The sequence below is a fragment of the Tursiops truncatus genome, chromosome 4 (assembly GCF_011762595.2).
Source record: "Tursiops truncatus isolate mTurTru1 chromosome 4, mTurTru1.mat.Y, whole genome shotgun sequence".
In the NCBI taxonomy this organism is placed as follows: Eukaryota; Metazoa; Chordata; class Mammalia; order Artiodactyla; family Delphinidae; genus Tursiops; species Tursiops truncatus.
In genome coordinates, this window is record NC_047037.1 from 140,033,660 (window position 1) to 140,055,375 (window position 21,716).

At 48.7% G+C, this 21,716-nt stretch overlaps 1 protein-coding gene across 1 annotated transcript in view; it reads right to left on the minus strand.

Moving 5' to 3' along the window:
• The window catches only part of TMPRSS2 (transmembrane serine protease 2), a 63,505-nt gene that overhangs the window by 29,319 nt on the left and 12,470 nt on the right, over positions 1-21,716 (minus strand). The window lies entirely within an intron of this gene.

Consider the following 21,716-nt stretch of genomic DNA (forward strand, 5'->3'; position numbering starts at 1 on the left):
CCCTGGAACTGCCTGTGCGATTGGCCGAGCCCTTTGCTACTCCGTGTGCTGTTGGGACCAGGATGGTCAATGGCACAGGGGGCGCCCGGAGTCCCCTCCCACACACCCAGGCCTACAGCCCCTGGGGGCTTGCAAGCCAGGGTTCCCCAAGATGGCCTACATATAGGGCTCGCCATCCCCGAGCTAGGAAGGGACTCACCAAGCCTGGCCCAATTCACATCTCAGCACTCAGGTGTGTGACAGCCTTGCTCCCTATACCCAGAGGCCACTTAGCTTGTCCTGGGGCTGGCCCAGTGGCAGGGGTCCCCTGGCAGGTGCCCTGGAAACTAAAGAGGGACCAGGAAGGGCAGCAGAGGCTCAGCAATCTTGGGAAAAGCAGTGGCACCCCAGGAGACCCAGAGCTGTGAGAGCGGCAGAGGGCAGATGAGTACGTGGGACTTGAGTGCCCCTTCTCCGTCCCCCACTCAAGCAGGGCCAGCTTCCCCTCCTTAGGTAAGCGAGGCTGACCAGACACTATGTTGAGCCAGTCGCCTTTCCTTTCTACTTCCCTGCCTGAGGCTCAGGCATGACCCCTGGTTCCCAAGCCTGGAACTTTCTGGGGGGCTTAGAGAAAATAGATTTCCTGCTCCTTCCGAGTCTGATGCAGCAGTTGAAACCAAGGCGATGACCCCAAATGGTTACAAAGCCCCCAGGACTCCTGCCCCAGGCTTAGGTGGAAAAGAGTGACAGACACCAGCCCGGAGCCCTGGCTTGCACATCCTGATAGACCCCCGTGCCCCCAGGCCAGGCCCAGAGTCGCAGTCAGTATGCTTACAGGAGGATGACGATGACAATCGTGTGTCTAGGCTTCATTGCCTGCAAGACATTTTCACCCTTGGCCCCATCACTCGGGGAAGTCAACCCGCTGCACTGCCCCAGGCTCTCCTGCCCAGGTCACCCCGGAAGCGGGCAGCACGGAGCCCAGGTGGGGCTCTGCTCCTGGATTATGGTGAAGCCAGTCTGGCTGGCGAGCAAGCCCCTCTCCCACGAGGGGTCCGGGCATCGCTCAGCTCCCCTGGAGCCAGGTGGCCTGCCTGCATCCCCAGTTCTCCCTACAGGACCTGGGGCCTGGAGCAAGTTATGCCACCCCTCTGCCTCAGTTTCCTCTCACCTGAGTTAAATACATCATAAGGAGCTTGGAATGATGCCTGGCTGGAAGAAAACGCCACATCCACATTTGCTGTTATCATGACAACACCAGTGCGGCCCAACTTTCTCCTACAATTAAGGCAACTGAGCCCAGGGTGCGAGGGGGCCAAGCTCCACGCCATCTCCTGGGCTCTGTAGGCTCCCGGCAGCTACACAAACTTGCTAGAAGACCGACCTTGGAGGCGTCAATAAGAAAGATGTTGCTGGGGACCAAACAGACTGGGAGTCATGAGAAAGCCCCCTGCTGCTCACCAGGTCATATTTTTCAAAGCAGAGAGGGAGGTGTGTCCGCGGCCAATCTCCAGGCAGAGGCCGCCACCGCAACTCCCGGACTCCTGTGTTGAGTGCTTGCTGGTGCCCCCTGGCCTTTCAACCTTGACCCAGGGGTCCAGTAAGCTTGGCCGGGGTGGGGAGACGCAGGCCTGCCCCGCCTCTGGTGAAGCTGAGAAAGGGGAGCATCCCTTCAGTGATCCCCCGGGCCCACCCCAACCCCTCCACCTCACCCAGCAGCAGCAGCGCCTGGCCCCCAGGTCCCCTGGTTGTGCAAGCCCTGTGCACACTCCCAGCCCCCATTCTCCTCCGGGTGCGGTGGGATGTTAGCTCCATCCTCACTTCCTGGAGAGCCTTCTCCGACCTCCCAGGCTAAGTCAACAGCCCTCCCCTCACGGCAGGTTTTCTAAACACCTTGAAACTCTCCTTAGCAGCTTTTGTAATTTTCCGTCATTTGTTTGGCTCTCTGCAGCCGTGAGCGCCAGCAGTGCCTGGACGCACTGGCGCCCTGGGTGGGCCCCCTACCGTACTTGGCCCGGGGACTACCGCGCGGGCTTCAATCCGGGTGGGCTTCGCAGGCTGGAGGCAGAGCCCTGGGACACCCCAGCCCTATAGGCAGACCTCGGGTCGCAATCTTTTCCCTCCCAAACGATCCACTGGGATTCCACCTGACAGGCCCTCCTCCTCCTGGGCGTCCGAAACGGAATTGAAACGGATTCGGGATTCGGGATCACGGCGCTGTGCCCTTCAGCGGGGCGGGCCCTTCGCAAAAGCCCGGGCTCAAGCCACTGGCGGCGGCCACCTACAACCAGGCCCTCTGGGGCCTGGAAGCACGCAATTTGGGGCCATAAGGCAATTCTTCCGCAGGGCCCACGAAGCCTCGATAAGGGCGCCCACTATCTGGCTGGCGCTCTCGGCCTCCTGGCCCCGGTCCGGGGTCCTGCCGTGGACCGAAGCGCCCGGGTGCCTGGCCTTGTTCCTGGCAGGGAGCGTGCGCCTAGAGACCAGGACCACTCCTCGCGGGGCAGGGGTGCCCGGTGTCCGGGCGGCCCAGCCCTGATCGTCGCCTCCGGGTCGCCGCCGTGGGGCTCGGGCTGTGGACAGTGCCTTCCCGGGGCTACCGAGCCGTTAGCACCTCGCCCGGGGGCCCTGCGGGCCTGTCCCCGCCGCGCCGGCCGTATCGCTCCCGGCATCTCAGAGAGTTTCCAGTTTCTCCCTACTCCGGGAGGCAACCAAGAAGCAGGAGTTCAGGTAACACTACGGGGCTGCAGAGATTTTCCCAAAACAAAGAAGAGGAGGGACAAGTCTCCCTCTTCCTCGTCCCCAAAGGGAAAAGGCGCACCGCTCGTCCCCAGCTCGGGGCCCAGAGAACAGGGCAGCGGGAGCCGACTTCAGCCGATGGGACGCACCCCGAGGGACTCCGCGGTACGCCTGTCTCCTACCAATTGGCTAAGGACCCGCAGGGCGACCTGTCCCGGGCGACTGATGCCAACGGGGCAGCCGGGGGCCTCTGACCCGCACGCCAAGGCGTCCCAGGCGCGCGCAGCCCTCCTGACCTCACGCAGGTCACTTTGCTCGGCTCAGCCCCGTGCGTCCCGCGGGCGGGAGGACGCACCTGCCGGGCAGGAGCTGCTCACACCTGGCTTCACCTCCCGCTGCTCCCACCCAGCGCGGGGGGCGCCCAGGGCCTCCCTCGCGCCCTGGACCCCCAGCCCCCGCCCCCGCCCCCGCCCAGAGAGCCCACCGCGCGCGCCGCTCACCTGCGGTGCTCGGGGCCCGGCGCTCCCCGCCCCTCTGCCTTCCTCCCCTCTTCCGCCTCCTCCGGAGTCCCCGATCCTCCCCGGCTCTCGCTTTAATCCGGGAGGCGGTGTCCGAGTGGCCAGGGTGACACCCCCAAGCGCCGGTCCCGGGTCACCTCGGGCAGGGGGAGGGGACGGACCGGAACGGCAGTCCCGGGCGAGGCTGGTCCGGGCGGGGCGGCAGGAGGAGGGGTTTCTTCCTGGGAAAGCCCGGGACGCGCTCTCGGCGGGACCCAGAGGGAGCCCGGGGACGCTTCCGTCCCCAGCCGGCCTTTTAGGGTTGGGGAGGAGCGCATCTCCCTCCCCACTTCCCCTGGACCGAGCCGGTGGCCGGCGCTTCGCGCCCGAACACTCAAGTCGGGATTCAGGAGGGAGATTCTGGGCAGTGCTGACCGAGTCTCGCACGACCCGGCCAAGCCCTGGCGCTGGGGACCCGCTTGACCTCTGTGCCCTCGGAGAGGACCCAGGAGTCTGCTCCCAAGGGCCGCTGGCCCGGACACTAGAGCCCAAGACGCAGCCCTCTGCGCCGAGCACCCTCCCCAGTCTTCTTGGGCGGCTCTTCTCTGCCTTCAGGTCCCAAGTCCCTCCCCCTCCCTCAGTACGTCCCCAAGAGTGGCTTGAGGTCTTCCCGCCCACCTAACGCAAGAGACAGGGGGTGAGGAAAGAGGGTAAGATAAATCTTGCCTCTCTTTAAGAGGCTCTTTTCAATGCTGTTTGCAATACACAGATTAACGTGGATTGCTTTAGAATCAGGTAGAAGCAGAAGAAAGCCCAATTCATTCCAAGTCACATGCTGCGTTGGCTCAGCACTCCTTCCTGAGCAGGTGACCTGGGACTGGACTTTCCTAGTAAGTTCTTTCCACCCTCTCCTTTGGCTCCCATCCTTATATCCACAACAGGAGACCATCCTGCATATGCCCCAGCCCTTCCCATCTCTCTCCCATCACTGGTGTCCGGGTTGTCCAAGTAGAAGACCCTTGCGTACCGTCTCCAGCAGATAGGTCAGGTCAGGTGGTCTTCTGGTGGCGACGCACATATTTCTGTTTTAAATAGCATAATTGGAGCCCTCTGGGAATGGCACCATTGTTCCTGCAAAACCCAATGTCCACCTACACACCAGGCGGTATGTGTGTCTGTACCTTCATCCCTCTTGTGATTGTTTTCTCACTATTCATTTTCCCTTCTTTGGGCAACTTTCCCGAACTTTTGTTGGAGTTTACACATCTCCCAGGAGCAGATCACCGGCTTGGGGAGCCAACTCCACCCCACTGCTAGAGGGGAGCACGTGACCAGTGTCTGGCTCAGCAGCTGAATCCCATCCCTGCCCGAATTCGTGCTTCAGGGAGAACACACAACCCACTTTTGGCCAGTGAGACTTGGAAGAGAGGGTTTCGGAGGTTTGGGGTCAGGGTGGGGAAGCTGGTATTTTTTTACTCTTCTGCTGGAGCTTCCAGAGACCCTCTTCCTTGTGCTTGGAGGAAGAAGAAGAAGTAGTCACAGGAAATGTTGATAGCCATCTTTCCATCACCAGGGAGCTAGTACCAGGATGAAGATAGCTTCTCCCCCAAAAAGCACAGCATACACCTCACACCAGTCAGAATGGCCATCATTAAAAAGTCTACAAATAACAAACGCTGGAGAGGGTGTAGAGAAAAAGGGAACCCTCCTACACTGTTGGTGGGAATGTAAATTGATACAGCCACTATGGAGAAAAGTACGGAGGTTCCTTAAAAAACTAAAAATAGAGTTACTATATGATCCTGCAATCCTACTCCTGGGCATATCTCTGGAGAAAACTCTAATTTGAAAAGATATATGCTCCCCAATGTTCATTGCAGCACTATTTACAGTAGCCAAGACATGGAAACAACCAAAATGTCCATTGACAGATGACTAGCTAAAGAAGATGTGGTACATATGTACAATGGAATATTACTCAGCCATAAAAAAGAATGAAATAATGCCATTTGCAGCAACATGGATGGACCTACAGATTATCATATTAAGTGAAGTAAGTCAGAGAGAGAAAGACAGATATCACATGATATCACTTATATGCAGAATCTAAAAAAATGGCACAAATGAACTTATTTTACAAAACAGAAATAGATTCACAGACATAGAAAACAAACTAAAGGGGGTAGTGGGGTGAGGGAGATATAAATTAAGAGTTTGGGATTAACATATATAGACTACTATATATAAAATAGATAAACAGCAAGGACCTACTGTATAGCACAATACTCAATATCCTATAATGGAAAACTATATATATATATATTTGCTGTACACTTGGAACTAACAGAACTTTGTAAATTAGCTATACTTCAATTTTAAAAAAACCCACAGGGCTTCCCTGGTGGCGCAGTGGTTGAGAATCTGCCTGCCAATGCAGGGGACACAGGTTCAAGCCCTGGTCTGGGAAGATCCCACATGCCGCGGATCAACTAGGCCCGTGAGCCACAACTACTGAGCCTGCGCGTCTGGAGCCTGTGCTCCGCAACGCAAGGCCGCGATAGTGAGAGGCCCGCGCACCGTGATGAAGTGTGGCCCCCGCTTGCCACAACTAGAGAGAGTCCTCGCACAGAAACGAAGACCCAGCACAGCCAGAAGTAAATGAATAAATTTTAAAAAAAAAGAAAGAAAAGAACAACCCACAGCGTAGAGATGAAAAGAAACCCAATTCTTGATGACAGCATTGAACAACTGAATCCAACCAGCTCTGAAGCTAAGCACCCTTTACCACATCTTCCATGAACACAAGTGGAAATCAGAATTCTCAACCAAGGGGAGTAGCCATAATACAATGAAAGCAAAACAATATTATTATAGGTTAAAAATAAGTAGCAGAATTCTGCTCATGGCAATGTGCGAGCTAGATATTCTGAAATAATGCTCATACTACAAAATAACCAAAAGGGCTTGATAGAATATATATTGTTACTACTCTTTAAAATTACAGCTGATTTTGCAAGAAAACTTGGAAAATACTCAGACACAAAAGTGAAATGGGAGCAGATATGCAGGGAAGTCAGGGTCGTGGCAGGCATCCTGAAATCACCTAAATACCTCTAGTCCTGCAGAGTTTTGTGGGCAGGGGGTGGGGTGAATGACAAACAAAGTCGCAGGCCTCAGCAAGGTGGGAGGTTGCTAGGATACCACAACGTCAGCACCCCAAAGCCCCATACCCTCAGAAAAAGTATGATTAAAAAATAATTGTATCTACCCCACCGATGGGTGATGACTAATAAACTTGTCTATACCTTAGTCCTGGCTCTCAGTGGAGGGGGACTAATGCCCTCCTGAGAATTGATAACTACCAGCAAGCCCTCTTAACGAGAATTTAAGTTTTGAACCCTAATTCCCACTATCTTTGTAGTCAGAAAAACATCAAGTCAAGAATTTAATCAAAAGTGGTCCCAGATTGGCCATGTCCCAGGCACATGGCAGAAGCAAACCCATAGCCTCTCTAGTGGAATGCCACTCGTGATGGATAATTTTATGTGTTGACTTGACTAGGCTAAAGGATGCCCAGGTAGTTGGTAAAATATTATTTCTGGGTGTGTTAGTGAGGGTGTTTCTGGAAGAAATTAGCATTTGAATCCATAGACTGAGTAAAGATCTATCCTCAACAATGAGGGTGGACCTCATCCATTTCTTTGAGGGCTTAAATAAAACTAAAACGCAGAGGAAGGGCCAGTTTGCTCTCTCTCTCCAACGTGGGACATCCATCTTCTGCTTTCCAACATCAGTGCTCCCGGTTCTTAGACCTTTGGACCCAAACTAAATTATGCCACTGGCTTTCCTGTTTCTCCAGCCTGCAAACAGCATGTTCTGAGACTTGTCTTCCATAATCAGGTGAGCTAATTTCTATAATAATAAACTCACACACATATACACACACACAGACATAACATATATCTCTTACTGGTTCTTTTTCCTCTGGAGAACCCTGACTAATACACTCCTCAACCCGGGAGAAATTCCCACACAGTCAATTAAAATGAGCTTAATTGAATTAAAAACAATTAAAATAAGACACCATGAAAAAAATCAAGAAGCATAACAAAATGTGGAATCAGACCAGAGATATTGGCATTATTAGATACAAATGACAAAATAAATATGTTTGCTAGGTGAAAAAATAAAGCAGAGACTCTAAAAATGAATGAGAAGCAAGGATTGTTTAAAATTAACAGAATTAGGGGTAAAATACTAAATAGAACTTCTAGAAACAAACAAACAACAATGTAAATTTTCAATAGCTGAAGAGGGAATTGGTGACTTGGAATATAGACCTGAAGAAATTATCCAAAATTCACATAGAAGGACAAAATTATTTTTAAAAACATAAGACAAAGAAGCTAAGTGGTATGGAGAACAGAGTAAGAAGATCTAAAATATGTCTGGTTCGACCTCAAAAATGTGAAAATGGAGAGAACAAATGTAAAAGCAATAATGATTAAATTTTTTTTCCAAAATTGATAAGTCATGAATCCTTCAATTATTGAAGCACAGCAAATTCTGAGAAGAAAAGAGAGGAATCCAGAGTTAAATGTAATATAGTGAAACTGCAGAACTCTTAAAATAAAGAAAAGATCTAAAAACACATCCTGAAGTGAAAGACCTAGCCCCCAGATGGAAGACGGAATATGGTGGAAAAAAATATTCAAAGTGTTAGGAAAAAAATGACTGTCAACCTAAAATGTTATATCCTGTAAAAATGTCCTTCAGGAAAGAGGGAAAAGACATTTACAGACAAACCAAGACAGTGTTGACCACAACAAGGAAACTTGAAAAGGATGAAGTCCAGGAAGAAGAAAAATAATTCCAGAAGGCAAGTCTCACATGCAAAAGGAAATGGTGAGGCAAGAATAAGGTAACAATGTAAATAAATCTAAACAAATATTGACACCATAAAAAAGCACCACTGATGGGCTTCCCTGGTGGCACAGTGGTTGAGAGTCCGCCTGCCGATGCAGGGGACACGGGTTCGTGCCCCGGTCCGGGAATATCCCACATGCCACGGAGCGGATAGGCCCGTGAGCCATGGCCGCTGAGTCTGTGCGTCCGGAGCCTGTGCTCCGCAACGGGAGAGGCCACAACAGTGAGAGGCCCGCATACTGAAAAAAAAAAAAAAAAAAAAAGCATCACTGATAATGATTAATCTATAAAGGTAAAGCAGTGACAGCAACAACAAAAAGTAGAACTAAAATATTGGAAAATGCTTTAATTCTGTTCCTCTAAGTGGGGGGATCAGAATTACAGCATTGTAATGATGGTAATCTTCTGGAGGAGAATAAACACATAGATTAACCTGAGGCTTCTTTGAGTATGCTTGTTAAAAGGAAAATTGTAAAAGAATAGAAATAGAATGTATGTTGACCTAGTCCAAACCCAAAGAAGAAAAAAATGAGATTAAGGAAGAAAACACTCAGTAAAATTTAACAAAATAAAGCAAAGAAAGATGAGGGGAGGAAGAGAAGTAAAATCAAACCCAGAAAAAATAAGACAAATGGAAAGCATAAAATATAAACCTAAAAATATATACAAATACATCAGTAAACACAATACATGTAAGTACTCCCAACTGTCCAGTTAATACGAATAGATTTTTTGAAAGATATAGATTATCAGATTGTCTAATTTTTAAAGACAGAAACATGCCATGTATGAGACCTATGTAGAATGAACATATGTAAAAGAAAACTGGCTTGACAAATTTAATAATGGACAAAACAGACCTTTGAATAAAAGGCTTTATTGAGAATAAGGAGAGTCACTTAGTAATGGTAAAAGACACAAATCACTGGAGAAATATAACAGTTGGGAACTTGCCTATACCTAACAACATAGTCTCCAAAAAATGTACAAAGAAAAATTGATAGAACTGAAAAATCTTTTCGAATCCACCATCATCTCTCTTAGTCATGATAGGTCAACCAACCAAACAAACAAATAAAAATTCAGTAAAGATATAGAAGATTTGAACAATGCAATGAGCAAACTTTACTAATGGACATATATAGATGCCTACACCAAATAATTGGCCAGAGGATTTTCCAGGTTAATTCTTAGAAACAGTTAAGAAACACAATATTCCAGGCTTTCAAATATCTTTTCCAAGGAATAGGAATTTAGAAAATACGCTCCAGCTCATCAGGGCCTAAGTCAGCAAAGAAAGTTCAAGAAAAATTATGAGCCAATCTAATTCATGAATATAGAAGTGAAAATCCTTTAAAAAATTGGGAAAATGAATCCAACAATGTATAAAAAAAGATTACGACTAAATTGGGTTTGTCCTAGGAATGTAATACTGATTTCACGTTAGAAAAGCTATTAGTATAATTCAACACAATAACACATTAAAACAGAAAAATCATAAAACTATCTTAATATATATAGAAAGAGCATTTGATAAAATTTAAAATGCATTCATGACAAAAGTCCTTTGCAAAGATAAAATAAAAGGAAGCTTTCTTACCTGATAAAGGAGATTTGGGGAGAAATGAAGCAGGAATGAAAGGTTTTGCTCCCACACTTGTTGTCGGCCAGCTGGCTCACTTCCTGCATGAGGCAATGACCAGGCCCCCGACCTTCCCACTTCTGGGACTCCTGGCCATGTGTGTTTACCTTTGTGACGATGAGCCCTACCTCAGCTTCTGCAGGACACCCCTGTCAAGGTCAGGGGCAACAGTCTAACCTTGTGGGCTACAGCTTGTCCTTGCCCTCCCCCATTTTACACCTGTTGTGGACAGAATCATGAACCCCAAATTCATATGCTGAAGCCCCAACCCAATATGACTGTATTTGGAGATAGAACTTTCAGGTAATCAAGGTTTAATGAGGTCATAGGTAGATTGGTGATTTTGAGAGGATTGATGGCCTTATAGAAAGAAGATCTCTTTCTTTCTCTCTCACTCTGTACACACCGAGGAAAGGCCATGTGAAGACACAGCTAGAAGGCGGCTGTCTGCAAGCCAGCAAGAGGGGCCTCACCAGGAACCAAACAGGCCAGCACCCTGACCTTGGACTTCCAGCCTCCAGAACTGTGAGATACAAATGTCTGCTGTTTAAGCCACCCAATCTGTGATATTTTTTTATGGTGGCCTGAGCAGAGTGATACGAAATCGCTCAATGCCCTGTGGTCTGCGAGATGAGATGAGAACCCAAGAACCAGACAGAGACTGGTTAGACGACTTCCTCAAGCACAAGGTCAAATTCTCTAACCAACCCCTTTTGGGGGCTGTTATCATTGTAGAACAGACATATCTTTGCAGATATATCATTGTAGAATGTGGAACACAAATTAAAACTTAGTGAGGGCTCCAACGTGGAGGAAGCTTGAGACCTTATGCTGAGTGAAATAAACCAGACACAAAAACACAAATACTGTGGGATTCTGCTTATATGAGGTCCCTAGAGGAGTCAAATGCATAGAAACAGAAAGTAGATGGTGGGTGGCAGGAGCTGGGGGCGGGGAATGGGGAGTTAGTGTTTAATGGGGACTGAGTTTCAGTTGAGGACGATGGAAAATTCTGGAGATGGATGGTGGTGGTGGTTGCCCAGCACTGTGAATGGGCTTAATGCCATTGAACTGCGCCCCTGAAATGGTTAAAATGGTAAATTTCATGTAATGCATATTTTACCACAAAAGCAAACACGTACCAGATTGGCAAAAATTAAAATTACTCACTACCATGTATGGCCCAAACTGAGTCAGCTGGAGGGGAGGGGAGGATCAAGGAGGAGGGTGTAACCGGTGGAAAGACTTTGAAAAACTTCAGAGTTCTGCAGTAACGTTGAAGTTGTTTAAAACTTTCACCCGGCAATTTCACCCCCAAGTTTGTGCCCTGAAGAATTCTTGCGAAGTGCCCAGAACCTTCTACAGGAATGTTTACAGAAGCACTATTTCTATTGCAAACGCCTGGAAACAACCTAAATACTGACAGGAAACTCCTGTCAGTCCCTTCTAATGGGAAAAGAAATAAGTATGTATTGATCTATTCAGACGATGCAATTAGAATGGGCAAACTACAACTGTACCCATTACCATGGATAATTCTCCCAACATGTGGAGCAAAACAGCAAGTTGCAGGAGGACAACATACAGAGGATTCCATTTATATAAAGTTCTAAACATTCAATATTAAATAACATTTTTAGAGGTATATACATATATGACAAAACTGTGGAAAAGAGAAAGAAATGGATAAACACCCAATTCAGTATTGGGGTTTTCCCCCAGTGGAAATGGATAGGGTTCAGTGGGTGGGGAGATGAAAACTGGGGGGACTGGACATAATGCCTAATGTATCAGTGATAATATGTTTCTTAACCTGGATGGTGACTACCTAGTAGGTGTTCCCTTTATGTTTTCTTTATAGTTTTTCGCGTTATGCTGTTGTATGCGTGGAATATTTCATAATTTTACAAATGATGTGATATCATTAAACAAATTGGTTTTAAAATGTGTGTAACTGAACATGACTCCCCTGATGGAAATGATGGAGCTAGTCATGATCTGTCAGTGATGACACCATCTCTGGGCCCACACTGTTTAAGATGGAGATGATAATTCTGTGCTGTGGTGTTTGTTTGTTTGTTTGTTTTTAGCTGTGCCGCATGGCACGTGGGATCTTAGTTCCCCCACCAGGGATTGAACCCGTTTCCCCTGCAGTAGAAGTGCAGAGTCTTAACCACTGGACCACCAGGGAAGTCCTGTGCTGTGGTTTTTTTTGTTTTTGGGGGGTTTTTTTGCTGTACGCGGGCCTCTCACTGTTGTGGCCTCTCCCGTTGCGGAGCACAGGCTCCGGACGCGCAGGCTCAGCGGCCATGGCTCACGGGCCCAGCCACTCCACGGCATGTGGGATCTTCCCCGACCGGGGCACGAACCCGTGTCCCCTGAATTGGCAGGCGGACTCTCAACCACTGCACCACCAGGGAAGCCCCTGTGCTGTGGTTTTGATGCCCACATGCTCCAAGAGTCCCATGGGTACCCAGACTCAGAAGGAGCAAAAAAGAATCGAGTCTATTGAAATACAGGGATGCAGGACACAGAGAATTTATTCCAAGCCAAAATGATGGGGAAGACTGTTCAGAAGACACATGAAGCCACACCCCTGGGTGAGCTCAGGACCTTTGGCCCGTCCTTCTGAAGTGGATGAGGCCCCTTCCCCAAACGCCACTGCTGGAAAAGCATCTCCCGTGGTTGCTTGGTACCGTCTCCGTGCTTTCAGCGAGTTCTTTGGGTGAATTCAGGTCTCACTTGTTCAAACAAGGAAAAAGTTTTCAATGTTTGTTGTTTTTTGTGGCTGGAGCCAGTTGTAAGGCATTGCTCCAAGGCTCAGCGTGTCCTGGGTCTCTGGCCCTGTAAAAATAGCAATTATCTTTCGTTAAACATTTACTGTGCCAGTCACCACCATGGAGTTTACACTCCCTCATTGAGAGACAGGTACATTGATTTCCCCATTTTACAGCTGAGGACCCTGGGGCTCAGGGCAGGGCGGCGGGGGGTGAGATCTGACCTGCCTTCGACACACAGATGGGGCTGAGGCTAGAACTGGGCCTACCGGCTCAGCCATCGCTTGGGTGGCTGCATCAGACAGGGGCCAGGGCTCCTGGTATGAGGATGTGGGAGGGGCCAGTGTTCCCAGTCTGTCCCAAGTCCTACTGGCCCCCTTTGCCCCAGAACCCACGGAGAGACAACTGCAAGGGCATAGGGTGTGCCAGGGGCCTGGGGAACACCCACAGCAGCTGGCAGTGAACGAGGAACAGCCCACCCTGCCTCCTGCTTCCCTCTGTCGGCCTCCTCCAGTGCCCTGGGTCCCATGCATCCGAACTTGGCCCTCCGCACCCAGCTGCTCTCACCTCCACGGGGAGACACCCCGCACCCAGGGACCTAGGACCGGGCAGCAGTGGATGTGCACTCACTCAGGTCAGCAGGCCTCCTTGAGCCTGGCTCTGCGGGCTAAGTTCCAACTTTGTCCCCAACACACAAGATTCATCATGATGGACAGAAAACAGGACAATGGCAATAAAAAATGCCACTTGGAAAAGGGGAGGAGGAGAGAAGCATTTGGTGGCCACCTGGCCATCCCTTACCCCCGTCCAGTAGGGAGGACCTGGACTCCCTGCCCTGCTGGCATCCCGAGAGGCGCTGGTGGCCCCCAGCTCGGCCCTGGAGCGACTTCCTTTTGCAGTTCCGGGCGGAGGCTTTATGGCTTTTCCACGCTGCATGGGGAATCTCTGGAGATGCTTGTTCCAGGTCTGCGGCCAGCTTGCTGGCCACAACCAACCAGTTCTGGTTCCACCAACCAGTTCTGGTCAGACGGGATCCTCACAGCTAGACCCAGGCCCGGTCCTTGGCCCTGACCGGCCGGTGGCCTGGTGCAGACGACGAAGGGTGCTGGGGAGGGACCCTACTCCCTCCCGGGGCCTCCCCTGTGCCGGCCAGGCCAGGGGCATGCGCCACGCTCTGGCTTTTCCCATGATTCTGTGACTTTTTTTCTTGCTTAATATTCTCTCTCTTCTCAAGAATATGAACTCTTGAGCTGATAGGTTTTTCAGCCGTGACTGTCCCCTCTCACAGCGATGAAGGGACAGCCCTGTAACCCTCTAACTGCAGTGCTTCTCAGGGCACCGGCTCTTCCATGACATCCTGGGGGGCTCCCGCTGCATTCCACCCAAACGCCCACCTCTGGCCCTGACGCACCAGATTCCCAGACCCAGGACCCCCCTCTCCCAGGAGGTCGTCTGCACAATGACCGCTGAGTAGGAGGTCTCTGCTCCCCAAGGGGTGGCCCAGGCCTCTGTGGTGACGGTACCACAGCTCAGCCCATCCCCTGTCCAGCTCTGCTTCCTTCACTCCCAAAACATTGACTCCAGTAACACTCCTCAAGAAACTTCCCGCCTCAGGGAACCTGGCACAGGACAGAAGTCATTTAACCTCTCAGTGCCTCAGTGGAAAAGCCACAGAGAGGAAGTTTGGTTAAGCTGAGTAACGGCGTGTAAAAGGTTTAGCAAAAGTATGACTCTCACCCAGTTGTTACTACTGGTAATACTACTAGTACTTCTCAGGACACCGCCTCCCCCTAAAACATGACCTGCTACCCCTCCAGCAAAACCTCTCCCCTGACTCGGACCCACATCTTCATGGCGACGTGTTCCTGACTCTCAAGATGGTACCCATGCGCCTAAGAACCATAAGTTAAGGGTATTCACTTCCTGCGTATGCGAATTCATCCATTTCTAATTAATCCACCTGGAATTAACCCTGTGATGGAGGAACCATCGACCTCAGCCTGGTGAGTTTCAAGCTCTGTCTCTCGTCAAACCACATTTCTACCTCGGAGCACCAAAGACTGTTACCGTCAGACCCCCCAATACCTAACCTCTGTCAAGAGCCCAGCGGATCGCATGTCTATGCCTTAGTGAGTGAAAGACTTTTTTTATTAGGTCCAGACTCATGTTTTCATCCTAGTGTCGAATGCCAACATTTTCAGACAAGAAATGGCAGCAGAACTGCAGGTAAAGTGCAAATGCAAAGCTTATATGCAGGGGCCTGCCATGCCCTTTAAAGCACTTTAGTAGATGCCCCACTACTCTCACAACAACAATTTATTGTTAAATAAACTTCCCTAAAGGTCAGGCAGCAGAATTACTTTTCCAGCCCACATCCTGAGCTTTTTGAAAACCGCAGAGTTGAATGAAAGGTTATATACGGCCAGGTGTTGAGGCATGAAGGGTCACTTTTCAGGGGAGGTCGTGGTCACAGATCCTTTCAAGCTTCGTGCTTCCCAGAAGACCGAGGCCAGCACGTCTGCTGGCCAGCTCGTCCCTCGGGGACTGTCCAGAGGCCGGGAGTTCCCAACCAGGACCAGAACTAAGGCCAGGCTGGCAGTCTTGGCAAGATGGGGGAGGAGCGGGCCAGTGAGTGGGGAACAGAGACAGCACAGAGGAGCTGCTTCTCCCCAGCCCTGGCAGGGGGGCCTGTCACCACTGCACGTGCTTGGAGAGGACCAAGTCCTGTGGGCGCATGGAGGCCAAGGTGGGACAATCCCGGCAGGTCTGAACTCTCTCCTTTGTCCACGTCTGCTTGGGTCCATTTTGCAGCGTGGACAATATTTCATTTGAAATGTGCTGCTTTGAAAACATTGGGCTGGGTCAGACCTCGGAGACCTCACAGACCCATTCGAAGAGCTTGGTTGGACCTCAGTGCGGGGGCATCCTTGAAGGGCTTAAGAGGGGAGATGAGGTGGATTTGTGGCCCTGGTTTCTTCTCCCCTCCCTTCCCCCACCAGGTACACAGCAGGAAGGGGGAGGTGCTTGTGGGGGAGGGGTGCTCAGTGAGGTCAGACACCCAGGGGACTCTCGTGATAAGCTTCATTTACATAGCAAATAATATTCCACCCCTCCTACGTTTCTTAGCATTTTGTTAAAATTGTTTTCTAAATGAGCGATACAGTTTTCGTTATTCTTTGCAGAACGCACATTACAGTCAAGAGAAATTAAAATGTGCTCATTACCAAATGCAATATATTTGCAGAAAGGTTGCTCTGATGAAATGGGCCCCACTGAACCCCTGTGTGAGCCCTGAATCTTCACCCTGCTGACAAAGAGTGGTGTCGATGGTCCGGATAATTTTTTTCCTTGCAAAAGAGAAAACTTAGAAATGTTATTCCATTCATAGTAAGTTCTTAAGGATCTAAAACTCAGAGGTTTTGTTTTTCACAAATATTTCTCATTATAAAACATGCTTGATTTTTTCATGCTTATATGTGATTTCTCTTTTCTGGCTCATATGCATTCAAATAACCTTTTGGAAAAAGATGAAGTCTGGCTGGGATGCTATAGATGCTCTTTTTGGTACTCTTGCTTAAATGCCCCTTCAGATGTTGAGGACACATTCAGGATCCCCGAGCTTCAATGGCCAGACCTTGGCACTAGCTGAATTTACCACCCGTAGTGCATTCTCTCCTCTAAAACCCCCTACTGCTCTGCGTCAGGAAGGCAATTTCAGGGGCTGCATCTGTTTTCTGGGTTTTTTCTCCCTGTTAATGGCGGCCCAAAGTTTCAGAATGGGAGAATATATTTGCAAATGAAGCAACTGACAAAGGATTAATCTCCAAGATTTACAAGCAGCTCATGCAGCTCAATAACAAAAAAACAAACAACCCAATCCAAAAATGGGCAGAAGACCTAAATAGACATTTCTCCAAAGAAGATATACAGATTGCCAACAAACACATGAAAGAATGCTCAACATCATTAATCATTAGAGAAATGCAAGTCAAAACTACAATGAGGTATCACCTCACACCGGTCAGAATGGCCATCATCAAAAAATCTAGAAACAATAAATGCTGGAGAGGGTGTGGAGAAAGTATGGAGGTTCCTTAAAAATACTAAAAATAGAACTACCATACGACCCAGCAATCCCACAACTGGGCATATACCCTGAGAAAACCATAATTCAAAAAGAGTCATGTACCAAAATGTTCATTGCAGCTCTATTTACAATAGCCAGGACATGGAAGCAACCTAAGTGTCCATCATCGGATGAATGGAGAAAGAAGATGTGGCACATATATACAATGCAATATTACTCAGCCATAAAAAGAAATGAAATTGAGGTATTTGTAGTGAGGTGGATGGACCTAGAGTCTGTCATACAGAGTGAAGTAAGTCAGAAAGAGAAAAACAAATACCGTATGCTAACACATATATATGGAATCTAAGAAGAAAAAAAAAAGGTCATGAAGAGCCTAGGGAATAAAGACACAGACCTACTAGAGAATGGACTTGAGGACACGGGGAGGGGGGAGGGTAAGCTGGGACGAAGTGAGAGAGTGGCACGGACATATATACACTACCAAACGTAAAATAGATAGCTAGTGGGAAGCAGCTGCATAGCACAGGGAGATCAGCTCGGTGCTTTGTGACCACCTAGAGGGGTGGGATAGGGAGGGTGGGAGGGAGACGCAAGAGGGAGGAGATATGGGGACATATGTATATGTATAGCTGATTCACTTTGTTATACAGCAGAAACTAACACACTATTGTAAAGCAATTATATTCCAATAAAGATGTTAAAAAAACAAACAAAAAACCTTCAATCTCTTTCTCCCCAGAGAGACACAGTGTCCAGCCGTGTGAGAGTGGCAGCTGCTCTGTTGGGATGGGGGCCACGTGCTGCAAAGTGAAACAGGAGCATCCCAGGGGTGGCCTGCAGCCTGCAGCGACTGCCTGGTCCTCCTTCCACTTCTCCAGGCAGGAGGATGCTCTCCGTGTGGCCACCCCCACTCAGGAAACCGACTGTAGCTGATCAGTACACCGCCTAGTTCATCGGGACTCACATGCCTGTAGTTCAATTCATTTGAGATGTGTGACCCACTGAGCACAATTTCAATATCTATGCACATATGTGTACACATATGTATGTATGCATAAACCCGTACATGTCCATACACATATAAATACACAGTATGTATATGTAATGTGTGTATATATATTTTTAAAGATCCAAATACACAGATATTCCTTTTCTCACTGGTTTTTAGAAATTGTAGCTGCTTCAGTGACTGTGTCCTTTAAAATACAAAAACCGAAAACACCCAGACCTCCCTGTCTCTGCATCAACAAGATTTTACTTCCACTGGCTTCACAGCATGACTGTTTTCCAGGAGGCCCAGGCACATGGCTTGCTCATTCATTCCAGAAACCTCCAAAAGACCCACCGACTCTTGGTTTTGTTTTCTGTTTATTTTATTTTATTTATTTATTTTTTAATTTTTTAATTTTATTTTTTTATACAACAGGTTCTTATTAGTCATCAATTTTATACACATCAGTGTATACATGTCAATCCCAATCTCCCAATTCATCCCACCACCACTCCCCCCCACCCCCGCTTTCCCCCCTTGGTGTCTATACGTCTGTTCTCTACATCTGTGTCCCTATTCCTGCCCTGCAAACCAGTTCATCTGTACCATTTTTCTAGGTTCCACATATATGCGTTAATATACGATATATGTTTTTCTCCTTCTGACTTACTTCACTCTGTATGACAGTCTCTAGATCCATCCACGTCTCTACAAATGACCCAATTTCATTCCTTTTATGGCTGAGTAATATTCCATCATATGTATGTACCACATCTTCTTTATCCATTCATCTGTCGATGGGCATTTAGGTTGTTTCCATGACCTGGCTATTGTAAATAGTGGCGCAATGAACATTGGGGTGCATGTGTCTTTTTGAATTATGGTTTTCTCAGGGTATATGCCCAGTAGTGGGATTGCTGGGTCATATGGTAATTCTATTTTTAGTTTTTTAAGGAACTTCCATACTGTTCTCCATAGTGGTTGTATCAATTTACATTCCCACCAGCAGTGCAAGAGGGTTCCCTTTTCTCCACACCCTCTCTAGCATTTACTGTTTGTAGATTTTTTGATGATGGCCATTCTGACCGGTGTGAGATGATACCTCATTGTAGTTTTGATTTGCATTTCTCTAATGATTAGTGATGTTGAGCATCCTTTCATGTGTTTGTTGGCAATCTGTATATCTTCTTTGGAGAAATGTCTATTTAGCTCTTCTGCCCATTGTTGGATTGGGTTGTTTGTTTTTTTGATATTGAGCTGCATGAGCTGCTTGTATATTTTGGAGATTAATCCTTTGTCAGTTGCTCCGTTTGCAAATATTTTCTCCCATTCAGAGGGTTGTCTTTTCGTCTTGTTTATGGTTTCCTTTGCTGTGCAAAAGCTTTTAAGTTTCATTAGGTCCCATTTGTTTATTATTTTTTTTAATTTCCATTTCTCTAGGAGATGGTTCAAAAAGAATCTTGCTGTGATTTATGACATAGAGTGTTCTGCCTATGTTTTTCCCTAAGCGTTTTATAGTGTCTGGCCTTACATTTAGGTCTTTAATCCATTTTGAGTTTATTTTTGTGTATGGTGTTAGGGAGTGTTCTAATTTCATTCTTTTACATGTAGCTGTCCTGTTTTCCCAGCACCACTTATTGAAGAGACTGTCTTTTCTCCATTGTATATTTTGCCTCTTTTATCAAAGATAATGTGACCATATATGCATGGGTTTATCTCTGGGCTTTCTATCCTGTTCCATTGATCTATATTTCTGTTTTTGTGCCAGTACCATACTGTCTTGATTACTGTAGCTTTGTAGTATAGTCTGAAGCCAGGGAGTCTGATTCCTCCAGCTCCGTTTCTTTCCCTCAAGACTGCTTTGGCTATTTGGGGTCTTTGTTTACGTGGGCATCTGCTTGGCTGGCCTTGACACAGAACACACTTGGAACCATTGTCTGATCTGTTCCAGAAACTCTGGAGTCCAGTCAGTGCTGGATGCCCAGCAATGTGTTCTGGGTCCCTGTCTCCCTGGAAGGTTGAGACCAGAAGCTGCGTACAAGCAACCCAAACATCTCCGCCTTCCTCTGTGCTCCTTCTCTACTCCTCACATCCTTACGTAGAGGCCATGGGGAAACCAGCGGAGGGTCCCCCCACCCACGCCTGCTTCTGCTCTTGGGGGCCCCCAGGTTTATTGAACCCCTGCCGTGAGCCAGGCCTGTGCTGGGGGCTCTGGGAGAGTGAGTCCTTATGCAGCTTCTGTTCCACCAGAAAAGGCAGAACCTCATAAACAATAAATACGGAGTGTCAGATGGGGCTAAGAGCGAAAAAGAAAAATTCAACCAGGACAAGTGGGCAGAGAGGGGGATGCTTCTCATTCGGGAGGCCCCGAAATGAGGCTGGAGGGAAACAGGTGCCCCTGTGTAGGGTAAGAGCTTTCCAGGCAGAAGCCCAGGGGTGCAGCCCTAGGCTGTGTGGGAGAAGAAAGAGGAACAGTAAAAAACATGTAAGAGAGGAGAGCTGGGGGCACTGGGAACGGGGCAGGTTATGGGAGCCCTCGGGACCTCGCGAAGGATGTGAGGTTGTATTCTGAGTTGGATGGGAGCTGAGAAATCCCAGGGCCTGGTTGACCTTTGGAAGGAGCAGTCTGCTCTCTGCTGTGTTCAGAACGAATTACCAGGGAGCCACGCGGATAAGGGAGGTCCACGGAGAAGGCGCGTTCAGCGAGGCCAAGAGTGTCCTGGCAGCTGGGATGGTGATGGAGCTGCTGAGAGCGGCCTTAGCGACTGCGTGTGGGCTGAGAGGCAAGCGGGGGCTCAGAGAGCACCCCCGAGGGCTTTCATCTGAACAGCTGGGGGACTGGAGGGGCCATTTACTGAGATGGAGAAGCAGATTTGGGGATGATTAAGAACGTGGTCTTGGGCAGATTGAGTTTGAGATGCCGTTATGGGCTGAATTGTGTCAGACCCCAATTCATATGGTGAAGCCCTAACCCCTGGCACCTCAGAACACCCTGCATTTGGAGGTAGAGCCTTTAAGAGGTGATTCAGTTAAGATGAGTCATGTAGTGTGGGCCCTAATCCTATCTGACTGGTGTCCTCACAAGAAGGAAAATTTGGACACACAGGTAACAGGGATGTGTAACAGGTAACAGGAGGACACAGCCACCCACAAGCCAAGGAGGGAGACTCAGGAGAAACCAAACCTGCCGACACCTTGACCTTGGGCTTCTGGCCTCCAGAACCGTGAGGATAAAACTGTGTTGTTTCAGCCCCCCGGGGTGTGGTGTTTAGTTACAGTGACCCTAGGAAACTAGCACGGTTGCCAGATGAGCCTCTAAGTAGAGATGTTGACTTTGCGTTGGACTTGAGGGAAAGGAGACCCCAAAGTTAGAGTCATCTGCAGAGGATGCTACTGAGAGCCGGGGGTCTAGACAGGCCCCCAGGAAGGGAGTGTCCCCCACAGATGGAGCTGGTCGGGGAGAACCCAGGGAAGGAAGATGAGAGGACACAGCCCATGATCGGGGTCGGGAGGGACCAAGCGGGGAGAGGGCCTGGGAGGCTGAAAGAAGAAGGGGCTCCGAGCAGAAGGGAAAAGCTGGCCTGTGATGTAAGCAGGGACCGGACTGGACCCTGGCTTGATCCCAGGACCACCGTGAGGGTGATTCCAGCGGTAATACATCTGGTTGCTGGGAGTCGAGAGAGAGTGGAAGGGGAGGAGAAGACACTTCATGCCCTTTGGAGGCACAGTCTTAAGGTCCTTCCAAGAATGGAGGATTTTCTTCTATATTATTTATAGAAGGAAAACCCAGCCTAGGAGTGGGCATTGCTATCAGCTCTCCCTGTGGGCGTGGACCCCACATCACACACGGTCCTGTCTGTGCCTGGTGAAAAGATGTCAGTGTCAGATCTGGTCCTACTGGAAAGGACTGTCTGCTCCCAAGGAGAACTGCCGTGCTGCCCCCCATCCCCCCATGCCCTCGGATTTCAGGCAGCTCGGAAACACATTTGCTGTGTTTACCTCTGTCGTCGGTACGCTTTGCTTCCTGTTTGTCCTTTTATCCTGCTTGTTGACTTTAGTCACCTTATTGTTTTGG